The sequence below is a fragment of the Haemaphysalis longicornis genome, unplaced genomic scaffold (genome assembly GCF_048455015.1).
Source record: "Haemaphysalis longicornis isolate Haplotype H1 unplaced genomic scaffold, Haemaphysalis longicornis Haplotype H1 scaffold_1, whole genome shotgun sequence".
Classification (NCBI taxonomy): Eukaryota; Metazoa; Arthropoda; class Arachnida; order Ixodida; family Ixodidae; genus Haemaphysalis; species Haemaphysalis longicornis.
This window is the reverse complement of record NW_027526203.1, coordinates 472675245-472690355: the sequence shown is the minus strand read 5'-3', so window position 1 is coordinate 472690355 and position 15111 is coordinate 472675245. Positions and strand designations below refer to the sequence as shown.

The 15111-nt window shown below is 48.7% G+C and overlaps 1 long non-coding RNA gene across 1 annotated transcript; it reads left to right on the top strand.

The window, feature by feature from the left end:
* Positions 1 to 6796: 6796 nt before the first annotated feature.
* LOC144156273 (uncharacterized) lies at positions 6797 to 12012 on the top strand. The gene is made up of 3 exons (XR_013319732.1): positions 6797 to 6819; positions 10167 to 10324; positions 11865 to 12012. It is a non-coding gene; the product is annotated as an uncharacterized LOC144156273 (long non-coding RNA).
* Positions 12013 to 15111: the final 3099 nt, after the last annotated feature.

The window sequence follows — 15111 nt, the reverse complement described above, 5'->3', positions numbered from 1 at the left end:
TATGACAGGCTTGAGTGGCTGGAGGTTACCATGCCTATGTACTTGGAAGATGTTAAAAGAAGTTGCGGCGATCCAAGCGAGTTCCTCACGAAGGAGACGTATGAGGAATTTTCTATCACCACCTACTCTAGTGTTTCCTGTATAAGGTACCTTCTGAAAACCGATAGCTTCCTGTTCGTGCATATACCGAATAGAGAAACGGAGCGAGAGCCCGTTGTCTTACCAATTGAGCTACGAGCACACGCAGATACAGGGGAGACAGACGGTGTATTCACCGAGCACAGCTGTGGGTTTACCCCCTGCGTTCTCGCTGAATGCCACGTGATAGCGTCACGCGACCTCTCGCGCCTCTGTGCTCTCCGTCCACGGCACGTGTGGCGGCCGTGTGCACCAGTGGTTTGTCCAGGTAGACCTCGAAAAGTTTGGACTCGTGTGCAATACCGATACCAAACAACCGACTACCATATGTGGAATGTGCTTTGAGTTAACTTTCACGAATAATATAACTGCGCTGAAAACGCAAAGTCTGAGTGCGTATCACACCGGTCATCAGTCCGTTCTGAACATTGTGCTGAAGTGAAATAATAAATAACGTGTTACAGGTACAGTGTAACGTGTGAATAACGCAACCGGGCCGTAGGCACCCGTGGTAGGTGGTGTATAAAGCGTCGCTTTCGAAACGCCCTCCACAGGGTGAATTGGCCCGCACTTTTTTGGAACGCAGTGCATAACGCAGAAAAGTCTTGCGAAAAGAAATATGCTCGGTTGTGGAATGCAGGCACAGAATTGTTTACAAAATCCCGCAGTCTTGTCAGGACGTTGCATTGACGATCGCCTGCGTGACTACGAGAACTTTCTCAAAGGGTCATGCTGGCAGTCAGCTTGCTGTGCATTGGAAAAAAAAAAAAGAAGAAAGGGCACGCGTGACCCACGAGGCTTTCTGTATCGCACAATGCTGCGACGAGTGTATTCGTATGCCCAGTGTCTCGCGTGAACGGAAAAGGGATCGCATATCTTTCGAATTGATACGGGTTTCCTACCCTACCATCATTGTGTGCTTTAAGAATTCGTACAGCACCGTCGCCTTCTTCTATTTGTTATTTATTGTTGCGTAGATTTGACTCTTTCGTACAAAGGTTGCGCCCTAATGCAATAAAAAAGATGTGGTTGATAGTCAGTGCACATGTTTGTCTCCTCCTTTCTCGTGTCCCGTCTTCGGGCTGTTGTAATCGCTTAGTTCGTTTTTTTTATTTTGCCACCCTCTGATTGGCTAGGTAGTGCACAAAATAGGCGTCGCTGAAGGAACGACGGGCATTGTGTTGCTGGAACTACGTGCGTCGCCTCCCTTCTTGGGCAAGCCGGCGGTCGTCCAGGCAGCTGGTGGCAGCGGTGGCGACGGAAGGGAGCGTATACGTCGGCGTTGGTCTTGGCGTCGGATTTGGTGAGAGCACGGTTTTATTATTATTATTATTAGAGTACCCTCAGGGCCTTTACGGCGTTACAGAGGGGGTGGGTACAGTGCATGAAAACAGGTAACAGTGTAGAAGTACAGGCAGTATATAAACACAAGTATATTTCCGGAAACCAGGTTACTGCATTACATGTACAGAAAGTGCATTCTTGAATGATGCCGGATCTTCAATGGACACAATGTGGTGGGGAAGGTGGTTCCATTCCTCAGACATTTTGGGGAGAAATGAATCTGAGAATGCGTTGGTGCGGGCAGATGGAACGTTGTTGCCTTGAACGGATGGTCGATGCGGGATGGTATGTACGTGGGCCGTGAGAAAAGGTCGCGTCTTATAGATGGGTTATGGAAATAGATTTTGTGAAACAGACAGAGTCGTGAACATTTTCTGCGATGGTGCAAGCTTGGTAGAACCAGGTTATTTTTCATTAGTGAAACACTGGAGGTACGGGAGTAGTCGGAAAGTATAAATCGAGCTGAGCGGTTTTGTACAGATTCCAGAAGAGAAATTAGGTTTTGTTGTGCAGGGTCCCAGATTGCCGAGGCATACTCTAGTTTAAGGTGAATTAGTGTCCGATAAAGTGTTAACCTGAGGGGGGATGGATCATGAGAGAAATTACGGCGAATATATCCTAAGGAACGGTTTGCGCTGCTGCAGACATAATTAATGTGTGTGTGCCATGTTAAGTCATTGCTGATATGAACACCAAGATACTTGTAGGATGTAACGTATTCGAGAGTGGCTCCAGTAATTTTGTAATTAAAGGGCTGCTGGGAATAACGTTTGCGCGTAATGGTCATGCTTTTGCATTTGTTTATGTTAAGTATCATGTGCCATTTGCTGCACCATTTAGAGACAGTGTCGAGGTCGGCGTGTAAATTAAAGTTGTCCGTTCGGTCACAAATTTCGCGAAATTACGCAATCATCAGCGAATAATTTTATGGAGGAATTTATACCATTAGGAAGGTCGTTAATAAATATTAAAAATAGCAGAGGACCTAACTCCGAACCCTGTGGTACACCGGATTTAACATCAGTAGGGGGAGAATTGCATTCGTTAGCAGTCACGAATTAGGTGCGATTGGTCAAAAAGCATTCTATCCACTTAAACACATTAGGGTCAATAACTACAACTACAACTACAACTACAACTACTTCGTGCCATCCTGCGGCGTAGCTGTCTTACTGTGGGCTTGTTGAAAGACAGCTGCCGCCTTCGTGCCATCCTGCGGCGTAGCTGTCTTACTGTGGGCTTGTTGAAAGACAGCTGCCGCCTTCGTGCCATCCTGCGGCGTAGCTGTCTTACTGTGGGCTTGTTGAAAGACAGCTGCCGCCTTCGTGCCATCCTGCGGCGTAGCTGTCTTACTGTGGGCTTGTTGAAAGACAGCTGCCGCCTTCGTGCCATCCTGCGGCGTAGCTGTCTTACTGTGGGCTTGTTGAAAGACAGCTGCCGCCTTCGTGCCATCCTGCGGCGTAGCTGTCTTACTGTGGGCTTGTTGAAAGACAGCTGCCGCCTTCGTGCCATCCTGCGGCGTAGCTGTCTTACTGTGGGCTTGTTGAAAGACAGCTGCCGCCTTCGTGCCATCCTGCGGCGTAGCTGTCTTACTGTGGGCTTGTTGAAAGACAGCTGCCGCCTTCGTGCCATCCTGCGGCGTAGCTGTCTTACTGTGGGCTTGTTGAAAGACAGCTGCCGCCTTCGTGCCATCCTGCGGCGTAGCTGTCTTACTGTGGGCTTGTTGAAAGACAGCTGCCGCCTTCGTGCCATCCTGCGGCGTAGCTGTCTTACTGTGGGCTTGTTGAAAGACAGCTGCCGCCTTCGTGCCATCCTGCGGCGTAGCTGTCTTACTGTGGGCTTGTTGAAAGACAGCTGCCGCCTTCGTGCCATCCTGCGGCGTAGCTGTCTTACTGTGGGCTTGTTGAAAGACAGCTGCCGCCTTCGTGCCATCCTGCGGCGTAGCTGTCTTACTGTGGGCTTGTTGAAAGACAGCTGCCGCCTTCGTGCCATCCTGCGGCGTAGCTGTCTTACTGTAGGCTTGTTGAAAGACAGCTGCCGCCTTCGTGCCATCCTGCGGCGTAGCTGTCTTACTGTGGGCTTGTTGAAAGACAGCTGCCGCCTTCGTGCCATCCTGCGGCGTAGCTGTCTTACTGTGGGCTTGTTGAAAGACAGCTGCCGCCTTCGTGCCATCCTGCGGCGTAGCTGTCTTACTGTGGGCTTGTTGAAAGACAGCTGCCGCCTTCGTGCCATCCTGCGGCGTAGCTGTCTTACTGTGGGCTTGTTGAAAGACAGCTGCCGCCTTCGTGCCATCCTGCGGCGTAGCTGTCTCACCTTGGAGTTTGACTGAGACTGAGATTGTTGATGAAGTCATTGTTGTGTATAAACCTTTGGCGGACGTGGCGAATCAGCGGCCCAGTGTGTGTTAGTAGTCGTTCCTCACACTCTTCTGGGACACGGCCTTGAAGGCGGGGTATTAATGTAATAAAACTGAAGTGTTCGGTGTTTTGGGGTATATCTAAAGAAGCTAGATACGAGGGTTAGTCGACCGAACCAGCGAAAACGAGGGCAGATGCAGGGGGACCCTCGACAATTAAATAAGCTTAGCTAAGCGCATTTTGGTATTTTTCTGTTTTCATGTAAATTGCGCACACTCGTTAATTGGTATGCCTTGAATTGTACCGAAATGTGGTCGTCTGTAAATTAAAAAAGAGTTAACCCCAGGACCAAGCCATCTCGTACTTCATCACTGTATTGGAGTCCTTCAATGCCCTTCAATGCTGTTTTGAAGAGCATTGGAGGACTATGGCTGTGCTGAGCATGCTAACGAAGCGGCAGGCCAAAAGCAGTCTCTACAATATGACCGAAGGCTTCACATCGACTAATTACTTGAAACTGCGAAAACAACCATCGACGCCGCCGGAATCCCTAGGCGCCTAGCATCGTCGACGCAGCGCGGTCTCGTCTGCCCGATGATGGTGATGATGATGACGATGATTGGAGGCCCTCCCTTTGTATCGGGACGTCGGTTGTCACCAGCCGACTTGCCTGTGTTGTTCTACCTGTAGGAAAGGGGATCCGTGAACTCAGTGATGTTGTGGCTCTCCTACATTTATTGTTGTTGTGCAAGCCCCGGCCGGAACTGGAGAGCGGCGATTTGGCTTACGACCGCCTCTGGAGCGCAGCCGTATTCGATCTCTGTGTCGCGTGGAACTGCTGACCTGGCCAGGCCCCGATGATGATGATGGTAGGCAGCTGTTCATGATGAGGATAGTGGCGCTGCAAGCAGATGATGATGATGCGCCACTACGTATAAAACCAGCACGCGCCTATACACAAGTGGGTTATTTGGAACTCACCCTACAGTTTTTGCAGCCCATAGTGCACGTCAGCGTACTTTCATGCCATGACAACATAAAGTGATGTGATCCAATACTTTCGAGCGTTCGGCATGGTTGCAAAAACTGTTGTACTTTACATATGAGTACCGGGAATCCTAATGCCTTCTGCCAAAGCCGACAGCCCCGAACGACTGGAATTTGTTTTGGTTTCGCATTTTCGCTGTTGTTGGTTTCCAGCAGCTGGTAGTTCCCTTTGTTCGAAAGATTGCTTAATACTGAAGCTGCCGCCTAGCTCCGACTATTCGCGCTCCGCACAGGACCGGCTTCGCAAAGAATGGGGCGACGCCGGCAATGTTTCTTTCATAGCGGTATCCAAAACTATACCTTAACTCACACCATGAGCTAGTGTATGCGATTTTAGGTCTATTATTATGATAAAAAGTCCCGCACACGCAATATCTGGTGCGGACAAGCATCAGACATCAACCGAGCGCAAAGAAACAGCAGGGAGAGCGAGCCCGAGTGAAGCAGACGACAAATGCGAGAATCCCTAAGCCGACGTCACGGAGGCGCGCTTCGCAGCGCCGCCCGTGGTCGCGCTCACCGCCAATTCCACGCATGAAACAGCAGCGGTGAAGCTGCCAGTCGCATTGGGCAACGATATGACCAAGACGGACAACACATACGTTTATGACAAATGCAAACAAATTAAACGCAATCAGATAACTTAAAAACAATTATAAATGAACAGAAACGAAACAGATGTGACAACAAAAGTGCGACTTGTTACATTACACGTACTGCGAGTACATATGCGTGTACGCGCGCATGCATGCACGTGCATGCATGTATATACACCATTTTCCGGGACGCTCTCTCCGGCCATCAACAGATCGAGGTCGTGACGACACAGCCAAAAGTCACGTGATAAAGACATTTTCGTCACTTCCTGGGCCGTGGACCTTTGTTTTTTGTTTTTACTTTTATCACGAAGGCACTGCGCATCAACGTTACCTGTTCTGTGACGTTAAGGCACATTCCCACTGGCGATTCGCTTCGTCGCGCGACGAAAAGCGACGTCGCAAAGCGACGAGCCGGCCGTCGCTTTTCGTCGCTTTGCGACGGCGGGTCCGATCGCTCTCGGTCCGAATTCCCTCGTCGCGCGACGGCCCCGCAAAACCGGTAAGCCAATCACGGCCGCGGAGTAGGCTGACGTAGCCGGAAACGAAACGTTTCTTTACATCCGGTATGCAAACGCTGCGGGCGGGCGGGCGAGGACGAGCCGCCGCTGCCGCCGCTGCCACCGCCGCTGGCTCGCTCGGCCAGGCGCTTGGCCCGCTATCGCTGTACCCGCCCGGGTCGGGCCGGCAAGCAACTTCCCGTGTGCATCGGTTCTTTGGTCAGTGGCTTCAGCGTACGCGTGCACTAATCAACGAATAGCGTGGAACTCATCAGTGTGGAGAAGCGTGTATGGATTGTAAATACCCAGACAACACACAAGGTCCCCAGGACGTCCTCAAAAGGTCCAAACGTCCTCACTGATTCTGCTATGTCCTCAGGAGATCCTCAGTACGTCAGTGCGCTTGGTGTCCTATAAACGTTTATTTGAGGACTTTCTCAGGATGTGCTAATTTTGGTCACTAGAAGACAATGGGAACGCTCGCTAATATAGTTTTCACGCGCAGGTATTTCACACAGATAGTGATTATCGTTCTCGTCCACATTGTTTGTTTGTAATACAGGTAAAAAAATAGCGCTTCTAATTTACTGGCTGGGTACCTTTTCAACATTCAGAAGAATACAAACATCTTCTGCAAATTTTAAAATTAAAAATGATGCAAAAGAGAAAATGTTCAGTACGTGCATGCGTTCTGTGTGAAACAATTTTTCAGCACTTCTATTTGCACTTCTATTTTGTTGCTGGCCACCATGCGCAAGTACTTATTCTAGTCAAGCCAAGTTGAAAGTTTGAAGACGAGCCAGTCGGCCTTGAGAAAGATGGCCGCCACGCACGGAGGTAAGTACCTGTCGTGCAAACATATTATCTCTATGGGTGCAAATAACAAACGTGAGCTCTCTGTATAATTTTACTGGATTCCAAATGTCAGAAAGCAGCGAGCGGCAGCTCAGGCGGGAACAGAAGCGCCACGTCGATGCATTTTCCGCGTTAGTTGGCAGCGCGCAAATCGACTTTGTGCCCAAGCCGTCGACATCGCAACAACGTGGGCTTTGTTTAGAAGCAACTTAATTAGATGCTAGCACACGCTCGAGTTGTAGGCGTAATCCCAGTCCGAGCAACCACCAGCAGCAAAGTTCGTGACATACTGCTGTGTCTGTAATAAACCGCCGCCACATCGAGAGTCGCGTTGCGTGGCCCCTGTCCAGCGGAGATCACGAGTTGTCAGACCACAGTTTTGTTAACGAAGACGATGGAGACACCACGTTGGCGTTTCGGCACAGACTGCAGGAGAGGGCGGTAAACTCTAAATCGACCTTTGCCGCAGTTACATCACTGCCATCGTCTGGAAGAGCCCTGCTGCACACACCAAGGTCCAATGGTACTTCGCAACGTTCAGGGGGAAAGTACACTCGAAAGCTTTATACCGGGTGTTGCAACGATAATTGGAACACCTTAAAAATTTTTCTTGAGCGAACCGCCACTCGGTTTGCTCTCGAACTTCACACGAAGGTCGCATTTTGTGGTCTATTTTGTTTGACACCGTGAACAACGACGGTACTTACCTGTTTATCCTGAAAATAAATAAAAACGATTTTCACCTGTGAAAAAATGGTGCTGATTTGGACGTGCGAGCCCGAAAACAGGGTTTTCTGATCGTCTGCTAGTTCATTCCTAGTTGCATTTTCTGATCGTCTGCTGCTCCATTTGGCTCCTTCCTACCTTGAATCCCAAACGTGCGTTTCGCTCTGCATGCCCCCGGTGGTTCCGTCGTTCCAACATCAACTTGCGCTGGCTCGCACGTCCAAATCAGCCGCCAGTTTGCCGTAGGCTAAAATTGTTTTTATTTATTTTCAGAATACAAAGGTAAGTACCGTCGTTGTCCCCGGTATAAAACAAAATAGACCACAAAATGCGACCTTCGTGGCAAGTTTCAGTGCGAACAGAGTGTTACTTCAGGAAATTTTTTTAAAGTGTTCCGATTATCGTCGCAACACCCTGTACAGTAAACACGGGAGCGTGTGTCGCTCAGTACATGCAGAGAGGTCTAGTGATGGGATGGCGAACTGTCGCAGCTCGTACATTTGGCGGATCCACCCCCTGGCAACGGTTGATTGCGCTGCTGCAGTAGCTACGTTAGATACCTGGGCATGATTCCAGCTAATACATGTGCCGATGAAGGGCTTTTTATCAAGCGCGAAATGGCGCGAATGGATTAAAACGTTTTCTTTTCGCTTCCTAATTGGGTGATAAAAAAATGTCATCCTCCGTGACTAACTGATGCAGCAGGCAGGCATGCGATAAGGCGTTTCAGGGAGTGCATCCGCCAATCGCGCAAACTGTGAGAGCACGCCATCCTCTCACCAGGGCGCTCTGCATGTATTGAGCGGCATTCACTTCCGTGTTTACTGTAATAAAGCTTTCAACTGTACCAGCACTTCAGTGTAAAAGCAGGACTGTGCAAAATACTTCGGGATTGTCCAGAGCTCCCTGCAGAACTCAGCCTTTCCTTCAATATAGACGGCCTAGAAATATGTAAAAGCACGAGAACTACCTTTTGGGTCACTCTTGGCCATGTGAACAATGTTGAGAAGGAGCTATTTGATGTGAGTGCTTCTTCGGCCGTAGCAAGCCCAGTGACGCGAATGATTCGCTGTCAGGTTTTGTTGATGAAATGAAAGTGTTGTTTGGTGATGGCATAACTGTTAGATCACAAACCCCTTTTTATGATGCTACATGCATTAGTATGTGATGCTCCTGCTAAAGCGTTTGTTTTGTGCACAAAAGGCCATCCAGACTTCTGCTGCTCAAAGTGCATTGTGAAAGGCAAACATGAGAACAGGGTGTGTTACCCAGATATCAGACAGGAGTTACGCACAGATCAGAGCTTTCGTGACAAGGCACAGGAAGAACAGCACGCAGGTATACCTATAGACCTTATTGAGAACATTCCCCTTGATTACATGCAACATGTTTGTCTTGGTGTTATGCGCAAACTACTTGCTCTGTGGTTTCGGGAGCCACGACAAAACCTGTGGACACTTGTAACCAATGAGGTTTCAGAAGGAAACTTTGAATTAGCCGAATTTGTTCCGTGTGACTTCAATAGGAGGCTACGAAGTCTTCCAGAACTGGATCACTCGAAAGCTGCTGAACTACGCTTTGTTTGCTGTACGAAGGGCCTGTAGTCCTTTCCACAGCATTACCTGAAAACTTGTACCAGAACTTTCTCACTTTCCATGTGGCTATCCTAATCCTTATAACATCTTGTACGCCGGCATGCGATGTGCTGTATGCAAATAGACTTTTGAGGTATTTTGTTAAGGGCTTTGCTGCTGCCTATGGTGAGCACAATGTCACGCACAGTGTGCATGGATTGTGCAATTTGGCATCTGATGTTGAGCATTTGGGCCCCTTGGACGCATGGAGTGCGTTTCCATTTGAGAACCATGTCGACACTAAAGAGGGTGGTGCGTAAGCCCCAGTATCTTCTAGTGCAACTGTGCTGTAGGTTGGCGGAAAAGGATATAAATCTGAAAACCCTCAAAAGCCTACAAGGTGCCCTTGTTTGTCCATTGCACATGATTCCGGACCACTTGTTGCTCCCTATCAGGACCCACAGTTTAAGAAAGTGATGGTTCCCGGAATTGTGGTTCTTGGAGTTGTTGCAAGGAACAGCTGCTGCCTGCTCAGTGATGGGTTTTCATGCTACGGGTTTTCAATATGTTTTCATGCTACCTGAAGCTTCTAAAATGTTATTGTAATACACTTCACGGTCAGTATCGACTTTTTGCTTAGCAGGCTCAGGAATAGCGATCCACTTAAATTTAAATTTAGCCCACCTGTGAATTGCGAGTATGTGATAGATCTAATTGGCATGGAGGATGGTGTGAGGGAAAGGGCACTGTCAATAGCTTGGGAAGAAAATAGCTTAAAATTTTAGAGAAACATTTGGAGCGTGGTCTATGCATTCTGCATTCTAAGCTAATTGGGTAAAGGTAATTAAATAATGGCTACTACTCATTCAGCACACCTTCGAAGGCACTGCACCATGACCGACAATACTTCCCCTTTAGAACTTTGAAAATATAGCCGTGCAGCTGGGTGAGCAAATTTTTTAGCATTTTAGTCAGGTTGTCAAAGTCTGTAATAATGCAACGAAGTTGCAATGCACTCATTTTTTATAGACAAGAATTTTGCCGGGTTGGCCATTTTCTGGCGACCGATGCACCACCTGGCGAGCATTTCTTGGGGACTGCGGGGCCAACAGACGACGCCGCAGTCACACACACTGTTGGGCCGTACCGTGCGTGGTTATCAGACGTCCCAGCAGCATGGAAAATCGGTAAGTGTCACTTATTCGGTATGTTAGCAGCTTGAAGTTTAACAGTGCCTAAAGGGGGACGTTTGAAGCGTTGGGCAGCTATCTTTTTTTTTTCCCATTAATTACGTTCTCAACCCACTAAGCTAGCGTGCCCCCCTACGCGCGCTTTGTCCTGATGGGGGTTTCCTGTGAGGCTCCATTTCGCCGCACCAGCAGGTCGTACACCCGACCTTTTATCACCAATTGATATTTATTTTTTCTTCATTCAGGGCAGGTTGCAGTCATTGCCTTTACTTGGCAATGTACAGAAGCTATCCGTCTGAGCGCCATTATGCCATTGTTGTCTGCACCAACAATCCGCGCAAGCGCAAAGTGCTCATACAAGAAACGTGTGAATTGCACCACAGCAAAGAAAGTGTCGGCGTGTGGGGAGTCTATTTGCTGCACAAATTTCCTGCACCCCTCGAGTCCCGCCGCGAATGGGTCGTTGTGCTGAAGCGGAAAGACTTCAAAAGTAGCAAATTTGTGAGAGTAAATACCGTCGTACTCTACTTTGGGAGCACTGTTTATTCACCCTCATGCTAAACACTTATTGCACGTTTAAAGAGGTTTTGCGTTTGAGCGATTTACCGAAACGACCGGGCATGCTTCGCCACCGCGACACTCCTATTTCGCTTTCAGCTCGCCGTTTTCGCGTACCCTAGCTGCAGCAAAGGTGTAGGGTTGATTTTTACCACTTTCCCGTCGATGAAATGAACAGAGAATACCTCCAGAGCACAGACACATGCGATAAGGATTTAGCATGACAGTAAATAAACAGTGCTTACAAAGCAGCGTAGGACCGTACCTTCTCTCACAAATTTGCTAGGTTCGAACACTTTCCGATTCAGCACGACGACCCATTCACGGCGGCTCTCGAGGGATGCAGGAAATTTGTGAAGTGAATAGACTCCACACATGCAGACACTTCTTTTGTCGTGGTGCACTTAACACGTTTCTTGTGTGAGCACTTTGCGCTTATGCCGATAGTTGGTTCAGCGAACAACGGCGTAATGACGCCCGGACGGGTGGCTGCTGTGCATTGCCAAGTTAAGTCAATGACGGAAACCTGCCCACAATGAAGAAAGTAAACGTCAATTGGTGATAACACGTTGGGCATTCGTCCTGCTGGCACAGCAAAACATATCCTCACAGGCAACCCCCATCACGACAGCACACGTAGGGTGCACGCTTGCCGCCTTAGCGGGTTGAGAACGGAATTAATGGGCAAAGCTGGCTGCTCCCCGTCGCTTTAAACGTTACCCTTAAGCACTGTTAAAGTTCACGCTGTTGACATACCGAATAAGTGACACGGAGTTTCGATGCCGCTGGGACGTCTGATAACCAAGGACGCCACAGCGCAACAGGGTGTGATTGCGCTATTGTCTGCTCGCCCCGTAGTCCCCAAGAAATGCACAGAAGCTGGATCATCATTACTAATTACAAAATGGTTGGGTCCAGTTCAGAGAAAATTCTTGTGTATATGCTTTGCTAATTTGTTCTGCTTGTATCATTTTTCTAGGGTCGTTGGGGCAGTTGGACTCCAGTGACTAATAGGCTCTCCAGTGGACTCCGGTGACGATTCACAGCATGTGTCGCCTCACATTGCACTACGATGCATTTGCTTGTGCAATAAATCATTATCTCCAGCATATTTTGCATACTTGTGTCATAACGAGGAGGCTTGGGCAGTACTGGTTTTAGATTAATGCTACACATAAAGGCTGTATCCAGTGGAGATTCCAGGGGTACACAAAGTGTCATACCTTGGCAAAGAGTCAATTGCACAAATACCTCGGGGATGGCAGTATCAAGCCCAGGCCCCTCCTTTCTCGAACACCCTGTGCATAACACCTAGCAAAAAAATCATGGCTAGAAAGTAGTCCTCAAAATGTCCTGACGTCGTACAGTAGTCCTGCGAATGTACTGTAATCATCCTTGGCTGCATCTTGAGGATGTTCTGAGGATGTGCTGAGGCCGGACAATAGGACCTTTTCAGTACCAATTGAGTATCAGAAGAGGACATACTAAGGACATCATGATGTCCTCAATAGAACGTCCTCGGGATGTGCTCAGGATGTGTTTGTGTTGTCTGGGTAGAGCCAGGTGGACAGCGAGACGGTAGGTTGACTTGCAGCCCCTTCGTCTATCGGCGACTGGTAAACACGCGTAGAGTTCGGAGGCGTCAGAACGTTGCGCATGTGAAAAGAAGCGACATTTGTGGGCCGTGATGCGGGTGTTGTGGCGTGAAAGCAAGCGTGTGCATTTCTTCGTGCAATAATATGTTGAAAAGAGCCTTCGTGAGTTTATTTTCTGTTCCTCCCGCAACCCGCAAATGCTTTCGACATTGCTCCAGGTTAGTAGCATGTGTTTTAGTTTGATTTCTACCTGCTTTTGTCGCGTATTCTTTGACTTCGAATTGTTGACGCACCAACGAGGTCGTATGTACAAGTCGGGAAGCAGCTGCGCTGAACGCAGTCGCATCATCGCTCATCGCAAGTGCGAACACCACCTCAACGCCTCATCGCGCGACGAGACAAATCGGCACAGCACCGAGAAGCTATGCACTGCGGTAAGGCGGGTAAGGTGTTTTTTTTATCACTATTGCGCAAGTGCACCCTTCTGCAGCGGTGGGTTCGCTTTGGCGTTTTGTTTGATGCCCGAGTTCCTGTCAACATAGCCGCTGTGGACAGTGTTACACGATTGTCAAGTGTTGCGTCGAGCTGTTGGTTGATGAATGCGTTGGGTATCTGTTTTTTTGCTCATGTTGCCTGTTCGGCAGTCACTGACTCCACCATAACTCCGTTGTAGTACCAGCACCAGGCCCATAAAAAGTTTAGATGACCGATATCGTACTGCACCAAAACAGAACAAAACAAAAAAAGTGTCGCGGCAGGGCGGTGAACTCGAGCATTCGTGTGTGATAGATTCATCAGACCTTGGGTACAGTCTTTGCCAGTAACGTTGCGAGAGGGGGCGGGGGGGGGGGGGGGGGGGGGGGGGGGGCGGGGGTGGTTGTGGGTTCGAACCTCCTCCGAAAGTTTTCCGGGAATTCGTGTTCCCTTGGGCAAAACTCCTGTCTTCCGATAGCCCATAACCCTTTCTGTAAAAAAATTATGGCTACGGCCCTGGTCTTTGCTGATGCTTGATTGCAACTGCGTGCTTTAATTTTTATTGGTCTAAACGAACAGGCACGTGCGGAAGCGAGCCAATCTTTGCTTTCCACAGCACGAAGCCCTAGCTAGGCTAGGTGCAGTGAGGTGCCAAAGACATTGTGGACTCTGCGGACGAACGAAAAATGTTTTAATGTTGACTTCATGCTTTTCAGTACTTGGTTGGGGATTATGAGTGCTTCATTTTAAATCACTCTCTTCCGTGAAGATTGCTGTACTAGCATTCATGCCTAGCACTTGAACTGAATGTCTGCATTGGCGAGAAGGAGAGGGCATGAGCAAGCAATTTACCACACACGCGAGTGCTGGGTGGGTCACGTCTTACATATCTGTCATTGCAGCTATGTAGTTTTTTTTCTGTTGTGTCCAACCAATGCACCCAAATAGCCAGTACATGGATTGTGTTTGGCGTCTGCATTCTACAGAACATTCCTCCATTCATGCATCGTATGTCATAAAATTCTTCCGTTAAATGCACACTCTACGGTGGCGGAGCTGCCCAAAAGCAGAGCAAACCGTTAGAAAGTTCACCTGGTGCCTTGCGAATTTCATCTGATTGATCGATTGTAGGGTTTAACGCGCCGACGCAACGCAGGCGATGCGGCGCGCTGTAGTGGAGGGCTCCGGATTATTTTGACCACCTGGGGATCTGTAACGTGGGCCGAAATCTCGTACCCACGGACGTTTTTGCTTTTCGCCTCCATCAGAAAAGCGGCCGCCGCGGTCGGGAATCGAACCCGCGACCTCGTGCTGAGCAGCGTAACTCCTTAGCCACTGAGCCACCGCGGCGGGTGCGAATTTCATCTACGCCACTTGTGCGCGTACTCATTCCTGAAAAGGGGGAATTATATCATAGCCATCAAGTTCTTTCCAAAGAGGATGTAGCTGCGAATTGCACCAGAACTTGCACTTTTCTTGAGCATGGTGTGGCATTGGACGAAGCTTATGCCTGAGGCCGTTCTCGCCTTTCACAAAGATTGAAATTGCTTTACAAATGTTCAAACCTCTTAAGAGGAGGTTTGAACAAACAGGAGGAAGGAGCTGTAAAAATATGAGCTCTACAAGAACAACCGACGAGAAAGGCAAGCAGCTGGTGTATTTGTCGTCCGTTCTTTTCGTGCGCTGTTCGTGTTTATTTTGTCAATGTCGTAGACCAACTCAACCAAAAACGCGACGGCTGCACCAAGTAAATAATTAATTAATCAAGTAATTTAATTAAGTAAGTAAGTAATTTAATTAATTAAAACCAAACTCGAACTGCGCTATCTCAAAATATCTTCTCGAAACTTTTTCTCACCGTGTGTTTACCTCCAATAGGCGCTACGCATTTGCCCGCTTTATCTCGAAACGTTTTTTTCGGAGGACCACTGATGTCTCGAAATCCTGGCAGAGCTGCTGCAGGCAGCTGATGAGGTCCCCGTTCGAGTGATTACTCCCACTACTCGCCGAACGCGGTCGTGAAGTGCAAGTTTGCGTGGACTACGCGTTCCCGTCACCGGAATGCTGTCTGGCGCGTACATCATTGCTGTGGACGACGCAGCTACTGATCATGCGGACGAGGAGGAGCCTCCAGAAGTGCGTGCGTACAACGGCAGA